Raw genomic sequence first — 8,849 nt, forward strand, 5'->3', positions numbered from 1 at the left:
ATATACGTATTTTGGAAATGTTGAGTCGGATTAGTCTAGAATCGATTAATTTTATGGAAGAAAACCTTTCAATCAGCCGTAGTCCGTAAACTTTACACGTGTCAGGCTGTGATTGGAAAAACTCGTAAGAAATCAGATTCCTAAAGAATGGAACGTATCTATGATCTTATAGGGGGGTCGACTGTATTACATTTCCTGTTGTACGAGGGTTTACCCAATTCTCGAACCGTGTCAGAGTGAATCCGTGCTATAACAGTACCGTGTTATACGGGGGTGGTACCGATTTTCGAACCGTGTTAGAGTGAATCCGTGCTATAGAAGTGTCGTGTTATACGGGGGTTACCTGTAATCAGAATCATTAAATCACAACTCACGACTTGTGATTTAACGATTCATGTTATTTTGCGTTGTTTATGGATTCACTAAAATAATAAAGAAAATGTATTAAAACAAAGTAAACGACAACTATATAACTTATTTAATGACATAAATAAGTAAATATTAGCATCGTGTTACCTAATACGTCGTTAATATTCTTGGAAAACGTTGTACAGATCTACTAGACATACGCTCAAATTATCGAATTTTGATGTAAAAAATCTTATAAATCCATTTATTTTTTTTTCTACGTAAAATTCATAGACTATTGCTGTGGAACTTTTTTTACAGTAATGATTTCCTCTCCTCTCTAAAAGCACACAATTTCTTCTAAGCTGAATCAATCACATCATGATTGTAAAATGTTCTATTTTTAGTGCAAACAACAAATAATGCCTTGTTTAAAGTGAAAAACACAGGTATACTTCACCAGTTATATTACTACAGCAGTAATATTTTAATATGAAAGCAATGATATGTTTATCCAAATATAATGGTACTTTATTTATGCTATTTTTTAAACTTTCAGTTAAGGAAGAACAGCAAATTGAGGAACACGATATTCAGCAATATTCAGAAAAACACAAACTTTTCATATATAATATCAAAACAAGCAAATACGTTCTTTCTAGTAGAAAATTCAATAAAATTCACGAAAAGATTAAAAGAAAATACTTTAAGGTTATGTTTGCATCTAATTCTAAAGAACACTTTACGTGTGATTTATGTAAAGAGACCTTTACAAATAAGAGAATATTACAAACACATCTTTTCTGTCATATTAGAAAAAAACCATTTCACTGCACAATCTGCAATAAGAAATTTTTGTGGCAATTTCATTTGCGAAGACACACGAAAGAACACAAAAGTGGAAATGAAGACAAAATTTTTTATAAGAATTTTTGTTTGCAGCCATCTGGAAATCGAGTAAATTCATCTCCAAGAAATGGTAAAGTTCATGCCTGCATAATATGTGGAAGAAAATTTAAGCAGAGAGCTAATTTGTTACGTCATAAATCAACGCATAGTGAAGACCGTCCTTTCAAATGTAATATTTGCAATAAGAGTGTTAAATATAAAGGCAGTTTAAAAAGGCACTACGAAACTCATACTGATAAACATAACTATACTTGTGAAGTGTGTAACAAACGTTTTAAAACAAAGGACGGTTTAACAAATCATAAAATAGTTCATAATAATAAATTTAACCATACTTGTCAGGTATGTAACAAAAGTTTTAAACGACGTGGTGATTTAAATCAGCATATTAATAATACACACAACTATGAATACAAATATTTTTGTGAAATGTGTAAGAAATACTTTAAGACAAAACACTATTTGCGACATCATAAACTTAGTCATTGTAAAAAATCTAATATCCAGCGGAAAAATGTGTGTTGCGACATTTGTGGTATGCGCGTTCCATATGGTAAGGGCCGTTTAGAAATCCACAAGAGAACGCACAAATTATATGCCTGCAAGATATGTGGTAAAGAATTTAACAAAAAGTGTATATTGTTGCGACATGAACAAACACATAGTGAAGACCGTCCTTTTAAATGCGATATTTGCAATAAGAGTTTTAAACAAAAAGTATACTTAAAAAAGCATTATGTAATTCATACTGATGAACGTAACTATGTTTGTCAAGCATGTAACAAACGTTTTAAAACAAAAGATTATTTGGAACGTCATAAAGTAGTTCATAATAATGAATTTAACTATACTTGTAACATATGTAACAAAAGTTTTAAACGCAGTTATGGCTTAAAAATGCATATTCGTATATTTAAGAATAAATGTAAATATTATTGTTAAATGTGTAAGAAATATTTCAAGACAACACATTTATTGGAACAGCATAAAAATATTCATAGCGATAAAAGAAAGTATGTTTGTGACATATGTAATAAAGGTTATATGGATACAACTGCTTTAGCCATTATTGTCTTACTAAATATTAAAATATGTATTTATGCTATATTTGTAAGAAGCCATTCAAAACAGAATCGCTTCTAAAAGAACATTCGAAAATTCACATTGAAAAGTGTAATATTTGTAATAAGTAATTTAAAAGTAAAACCACTTAATTAATCACCAGAAAATTCATTAAGACAAAAAACCGTTTCGTTGTGAAAAATGCAATAGACTTTTTACCGATAGTCATGTATAAAAATGTAACGAAGACAATGACAAAGAAGACAATCTTCGTTACGTATGTAACAATGAATATTATTTTAAAAGTCGTTTATTAATTAAGCCATCAATTCGTTTATCAGAATTAAGCGTATTTTTGCAGAAATGGTAAAAGCAGATTTAAAACGAAAACTAAACTGAAATTACATTTAAAATTTTTTGTTTTGAAATACACTTCAATTATCTTAACAATGTAATATATGTAAACAGACTTTTACGTTTATGGAAACTATAAAGAAGCATATGACTATTTTTAATAATCAAATACATTTCTGTTGTGACATTTGTAAAATACTGTTTTGATGTTTATTTCCCGTAAATTGAAAAGATATTGATGAGTTTGGAATTCGGCTGTTAATGTAAATTTACATCAATAGCCGAATTCCAAAATCATTAATACTTTTCATTCCACAGGAAATAAACATCAATGCAAAATATACAAGAAGGCATTTAGAAAACAGATTGGATTATTACGCACACGAAGAAAGATTCTAATTTATGCGTTAAGAAATGTTCTTTTTAAATGTTCACGTGTGAAGTTATCTTTCACAATGGAGTTGTTCTTGTTAAATGCCTCGAAATAATTTACATATTTTAAAATAATTATTTTATTTTGTTTGTATTAGTATAATATATGAACTAGAAAATATGGAACAATACGGACTTTTTATTTTTATTGTTAATTTTAAGTATAACGCGTATTAAAGAGACTTAAGAATATGAACCCAAAGTCTATACTATATAGGAAAATAACTGTATTGTTTGAAGAAAGATGTCAAGAGTTTTAATTAAGCACTTTTGCCAAATAATGAATAATTTATGAAAATTTTCTCAGGATAAAAAAAAAATTTTTCATAAGTCTNTAATATTATCAATAATAATTAATTCAGTTGACAGATTTAAAATTGTCAATTCAATTGATCAGAATCTTAAACAGAGAAAAGTCCAATTTAGATGTTTTAGATTTCAATGAAACGAGCAATTGTTTATTACATTATGGCATTGTTACAATGACGAGCTGCAATTTATAATCATATTTTTAGTGTATTTAATTTAAATTATATGCTCTTCATTTGAAATTAATAGTGGTTTATCTCTGTATATTATACTTTTCGTTTGACAATGCGGTTGTGACAGTCATTTATTAACTGTTTTCAGGAGTAAGGATTTTAGTTTAAATAACGTAACTTTCGATCTTCACCAAAAGTTCGTACACAGTTAATCGGTGTCTTGTCCCTTTAATCTTTTCACATTATTTTACCTCTGCTTTTATCTTCGTTTGTTCTCGAGATTAAGAAAAAAACTGACACACAGACAGACGACAGTGAGAATTTATAGGTCTGCAATTTTTTCTGCAATTACAGCCCAATAATATGATTAAATTCGATTTTTTTAAATAAATAACGAAAAAGCCTGTTGGTATTTTCGTTATATAACATTACCCATTTTTTTTTTTTTTTTTGTTTATGAGAGCCGGTACTACAGTGAAAGTAAATTATCCATTGTTAGCAAACTCGATTCATAAAAGTATCCCTTATATGCTCCATCCAAGTTATTTTTTTTAACTTAGTTATTAAGTACTTGTGCACATAATATTTATTTAAGATTTAAGCATAGCCTCCTGGAATCACTTCTATTTGGATGGAGACTGTATTAATCACGAAGTAATTGGTATCTGTTGACTTATGTACTAAGCAATATGTGCTTCTAAGGAATGTTGGAATGCCATGAAGACAGGATATTTCTTAATTCAGAATGCACATGAAAATAAATCCTTGTACACTTAGTCCATACTTATACATTACTTGCATTGAAAGAAGTTTTCATTGCATATACATTTATGTATTATATATGAAATGAAGTGTTAAGGAATGACAGGCAGATAGGTAACGTAATCCTTGGTAACGTAATAAAAATTTTAAAATCCTTGATTATTTAACACTTTAAATATGTTTTACTTTCTTGGCTGTTATATATAACAAAATATTTAAGATGGCGCCACACATAGTTTTAAATATTTCCGGGAAACTTAATACAGCTGTTTATTTAATAACGAAAAGAAGTTTCTAATTATATTTATTATTCAATATAATTTTTGTCACACATCACACCAATACGCAATGACACACGCTAATTTTCGGCTTGTAATCACAAATAAATGATTAAGTGAAACACGTAAATTAATATTGATATGTTAATTATTGAAAATATACTCACTTTTATTTTATATTTAAAGTTTTTCTTAGAATCCTTTAACAAAAACTTTGTAAATTTTACTACAGATATCAAGAAAGAAGAAGTAAAAGAGAATTATGACGTAAAACACAGTATAAAATCAGAGTGTAAAGTTGATTTGAAAAAAGTGAAGATTGAAGTAAAGACTGAAGATTGTAAAGAAGTTGTTCGTCTTCCAGACGATAATGAACAGGTAATGGTAAGTAATACAAATTTTGACATATTTTATAGCGAAATTTCAATATTAACTTAGCTTTCTAAACGGTTAAAAACAGCTTAATATCACTAACATAATACGAAAATATCTAACAAAGAATTGCGTAAATATCCTGGCTGTTAAGAGATTTTATTTAAAAATAACATATATGTTATTACTGATTATCTATATATATAAAATTGCTTCTTCTGACTGACTGACTCACTGATTTATCATTGCCCAGAGCAAACCGCTGAACCTAAAGAGGTGAAATTTGGTACACAGATAGGGTATTCCATTGCAATGTACTGTACACTAAGAAGGAATTTTTCGAAATTCCTTCGCGAGGGCAGAGGGAACGCATTAAGTCTTAACCGAAAAAACGGCTTTTACTGTACTATTTTAGATGCGATTTTTTGTTTTTATTAGCGTTTAAGTAGGGTATCTCATGGGAATGCACACTAAGAAGAGATTTTTCGAAATTCTCCCACGGGGTAGAGAGAGAAGATTTAGTCTTCATCGAGTACTTAGGTGTATTAAATTAATAACATTTCAGACATTGTTATAAATATTTTTTATATATTTCGATTTTAAAAATGTTCCAACCTTATTAGATTCGAATTTGTTATTGCATATTGGTTCGATTATAGAACGATTGTAAACGTTCCAGAAAATTGATCAAATTGAAAATAATTTGTTTGATTCTCAGAAATTCTCATTATTCTCAGCAGTAAGTGTTATATAACAATTTCTATGGTTTTTTTGATGATATGAAACCGTGATTTGCAATTTGTTTATGCTTCTAACACAACAAAGTGCTATAAATTAAGACACTTGGCGGGTTTTCTCATCTTTATTTAGTTGAACTAAATAAAGATGAGAAAACCCCATTTATATACAGTATTTCAACAACCATAGAAGCATAATTTTCTATGGTTGTTGAAATACTGAATATAAATGGGGTTGGTTTGCTTGCAAAATCCGCGCGGGCAAAGCCGCGAGTAACGGCTAGTAAATAAATAGAATTGTGTAACGCCATATGTCATAAAAACTCTTTATGATTTTAATTATTATAAAATGAAGAATGGCTTAATTTTAATGGTAGAAATACATTTCACAATCAACTATAGATGCTAACAGCAAATAAAATCTTCATTAAGTTCGATCCACTCGAGATTGTACACGTTACCTCTTTTTATCTTTTTCAACCTCGACGATTTATTACCAAAATTTAATTGCATTAATGCTCATTGTACACAACGTACGGTGTAAAATTTCGTTTCTTTATCTTCAATTGTGAAATATTAAATGAAATAGACGCCGAAATACACGCCCACACATAGGCCTATACATTTACGGAATTTATTGCCATGATTTTTCGGTATAGGAGATCTTAAAATCTGCAAATTTGCAAAAAAACAGAGAGTGAAAATTGAACGGATTTCAATGCTTTATCTTCTTATGCACACATAACATGCAGCCACATGCTTAGGTTTTCAACGTTTGCTTTTTCTGTGTTTTGGGTTAAATTTATAGCTATATAACAAAAAGAAAAAATGTCGATCGGTCAAAAAATGACTCCGCAAGATTTTTAAACTTGGAACACTTTCAAACGTCGAAAAATGCAAAAAATCGTGGGTTTTATCTGTATGAATGGATGTTAGTGTGTGGAGGGTGCACGATTTTGTTCACCTGTTTGAAACGTTGCCGGGAAAGTTGAACAACTTTTTACTGCTTTATATATCATAACTGATTATTCGTGATTGTTATGTATTGTTTGTATATTGTTTAGCCTGTCAACAATGAATTATTCACTCTGGAAGAAAACTCTAACAGGAATGAAATGAGCATTCAAAGTAAGTAACGTGTTACTTAGTTCAAACTTTTATATTAATATTATTTAAAGGGTAGCTAAAGAACTGCATTCAAGTTTCAACTGTTATACATTTAACTGGGATGTGATATTAGAGAATTATAAGTAACTTCCTGCATCGTATTAATATAAATTTGTACTTAATAAAACTATGTTGAATACAAGGTAACCCCCGTATAACATGATAGTTACGTTCCAAAAAATTGCCGTGTTATGCGAAAGAAAGGACTAATACGAAAAGGCGGGTTAGGTTCCAAAAATTAAAAAAACATGCTATTATATTTTCATAATTATGATAAATATCTTTATTAAAATTTTTATCTTTATCCTCTGAGAATTTTTCTGCATTTTCTTCAGATCCATCGTTTACCTTTTGAAAAAAGTATGTAATTTTAGATTGCTTGCTTCTAGTTAAAAGATCTTAATAAATTTTCTTATATGGTGTTAAGCACTAATGAAGAATAAATGATATATGGAATAAGGGGAAAACATCTGGCAACAACAGAAGCAGAAGCGTCGAGATCTGGCAACATTGAAAGAAGTTTCGAGAAGGACCATGTGTATCGACAGAAAAAAGAAAAGAAAATTTACATACTTAAGTACTAACAGTTTACGAAAATAATAATTTTCGTGAACTATTATTACTTAAGTATGTAAAAATTTACAGTCGAACCTCCTATAATTACGGTCCCTATAATTGCGATTTCTATAAAACTGCGAAAAAATTGTGACGGTATCCGTAAAAAATAATAAAAAAAAACCCGTGTCCTGTTTTATATTTGTGGCGTAGTAAACACTAGTATTGTGTTTTATTCTAAAGACACATGGCAAATTTTCCATCAAATTCCTTTATTAGTTGAGTCGATACGGTACATTGTTTTGTACTCGTTTCGGGCTTTGCCCCTCTTCAGTCAACTAAAATACAATACATATTTAACTTATTACAGTAGAGAGTTTACATAAAACAATGAGTACATAAACGATACCTTTTGGTAGACGTACCTTTTGGTTACACTTTGTATAATTTAAAAAAAAACATGTAAAATCTGCTTTAATCTTTGTAAAACTATTTTACAAAGATTGTAAAATTATTAATCTTTGTAAAACTATTTAATCTTTGTAAAACTATTTTAATCTTTAACTGTTTAATCTTTGTAAAACTATTTTATATTACGAATTTTAATTCGTAATATAAAATAGTTTTACAAAGATTAAAGCAGATTTTACATGTTTTTTTTTTTTAAATTATACAAAGTGTAACCAAAAGGTACGTCTATATATCGTTTATGTACTCATTGTTTTATGTAAACTCTCTACTGTAATAAGTTAAATATGTATTGTATTTTAGTTGACTGAAGAGGGGCAAAGCCCGAAACGAGTACAAAACAATGTACCGTATCGACTCAACTAATAAAGGAATTTGATGGAAAATTTGCCATGTGTCTTTAGAATAAAACACAATACTAGTGTTTACTACGCCACAAATATAAAACAGGACACGGTTTTTTTTTTATTATTTTTTACGGATACCGTCACAATTTTTTCGCAGTTTTATAGAAATCGCAATTATAGGGACCGTAATTATAGGAGGTTCGACTGTAAATTTTTACATACTTAAGTAATAATAGTTCACGAAAATTATTATTTTCGTAAACTGTTAGTACTTAAGTATGTAAATTTTCTTTTCTTTTTTCTGTCGATACACATGGTCCTTCTCGAAACTTCTTTCAATGTTGCCAGATCTCGACGCTTCTGCTTCTGATGTTGCCGAATGTTTTTCCCTTATTCCATACTTGCTTTATTCTTCATAAGTGCTTAGCACCATATAAGGAAATTTATAAAGACCTTTTAACTAGAAGCAAGCAATCTAAAATTACATACATTTTGCAAAAGGTAAAGCATGGATCTGAAGATAATGCAGAAAAATGCTCAGAGGATAAGGATAACTTGCCAAAAAGAAAACGCTCT

The 8,849-nt window shown here is 29.1% G+C and overlaps 1 long non-coding RNA gene across 1 annotated transcript in view; it reads left to right on the forward strand.

Annotated features, from left to right (window-relative positions):
* LOC111632439 overlaps nucleotides 1-4,965 on the forward strand; it is an 11,062-nt gene extending 6,097 nt beyond the window's left edge. The window contains exon 3 of the long non-coding RNA XR_002757859.1: nucleotides 4,860-4,965. This is a non-coding gene — a long non-coding RNA (uncharacterized LOC111632439). The remainder of the gene's footprint in view (nucleotides 1-4,859) is intronic.
* Nucleotides 4,966-8,849: the final 3,884 nt, after the last annotated feature.

Source organism: Centruroides sculpturatus, unplaced genomic scaffold, assembly GCF_000671375.1.
Source record: "Centruroides sculpturatus isolate CEXI.00-Female unplaced genomic scaffold, Cexi_2.0 scaffold651, whole genome shotgun sequence".
Taxonomy (NCBI): domain Eukaryota; kingdom Metazoa; phylum Arthropoda; class Arachnida; order Scorpiones; family Buthidae; genus Centruroides; species Centruroides sculpturatus.